This window comes from Gorilla gorilla, chromosome 2 (assembly GCF_029281585.2).
Source record: "Gorilla gorilla gorilla isolate KB3781 chromosome 2, NHGRI_mGorGor1-v2.1_pri, whole genome shotgun sequence".
NCBI lineage: Eukaryota > Metazoa > Chordata > Mammalia > Primates > Hominidae > Gorilla > Gorilla gorilla.
In genome coordinates this window covers 42,504,124-42,505,343 of record NC_086017.1, presented here as the reverse complement: position 1 = coordinate 42,505,343, position 1,220 = coordinate 42,504,124, and the positions used below count along the sequence as shown (strand labels likewise).

At 42.0% G+C, this 1,220-nt stretch overlaps 1 pseudogene; it reads left to right on the top strand.

Moving 5' to 3' along the window:
• The first annotated feature begins 390 nt into the window (after positions 1-390).
• LOC101151631 (large ribosomal subunit protein eL30-like) lies at positions 391-755 on the top strand (annotated as a pseudogene).
• Positions 756-1,220: the final 465 nt, after the last annotated feature.

The following is a 1,220-nucleotide window of genomic DNA, read 5'->3' as shown; positions in this document are numbered from 1 at the left end:
ATTTTTCTGGCTGCTATGTTGAGAATAGATTTTCAGAGGCAAGTATAAAAGTAGTGAGACAAGAAAGGAGGCTAATTAAATAATTCATGTGGGAGGTAACAGGAGTTTTGATCCAGATGATAGCAGAAGTGGTAAGAAATGGTTATACCTGGATATATTCTGAATGTAGGGCCAGGAGAATTTGCTGACAGACTAAGATGGGTGAGCGGGAGGTATAAGAGAAAAAGAAGAGTCATGGAAGATGACAACCCAAGAACCAAGATGTGAAAGAGGGCAGACGGAGTAAGTTTGAGGTAGAATATTAGGAGCTCAGTTTGAACTTGTTAAGATTGAGATGCCCTTTTTTTTTTCTCGCTTCCTGGCCATCTTAGCGGCCGCTCTTGGTTGAGGGCCGTCTCGCACCTAAGGCAGGAAGATGGTGGCCGCAAAGAAGATGAAAAAGTCACTGGAGTCAATCAACTCTAGGCTCCAACTCGTTATGAAAAGTGGAAAGTACGTGCTGGGGTACAAGCAGACTCTGAAGCCAAGGCAAAGCTAAATTGGTCATTCTTGCTAACAACTGCTCAGCTTTGAGGAAATCTGAAATAGAGTACTATGCAATGTTGGCCAAAACTGGTGTCCATCACTACAGTGGCAATAATATTGAACTGGGCACAGCATGTGGAAAATACTACAGAGTGTGCACACTGGCTATCATTGATCCAGGTGACTCTGACATCATTAGAAGCATGCCAGAACAAACTGGTGAAAAGTAAACGATGCAAAATTTTCCTTTAATAAAATTTGCCCGAGCTTGTTTGAAAAAAAAAAAAAAAGATTTAGATGCCCCATTTGTCTTAAATAAAGATATTCAGTAGACCACTGAGTTCACAGTTCTGGAATTCAGGGGAGAGGATGTCTGTACTAGAGATACTTTTGAGAGTCATCATCATATAGTGATATTGAAAACTATAAGATTTGGATGAGTTTGCCATGAGAATGAGTGTAGAAAAGAGGAGAGGTCGTCCAAGGTCTGAGCCCTAAACTCCTCTAACATTAAGAGGCAGTGGGGATTAGAAAGAAACAGCAAAGGACCAGGAACAGAACCACAGGAGGCAGAAAGAAAATCGGGGAATTGTGGTGTCATAGAAGCCAAGTGAGGCCAGTGTTTCCAGGAAGTGGGAGTGATCAGCTGGGTCCAGTGTTGCCAATAGGTCAAGAAAGATAAAGACTGAAAGCTG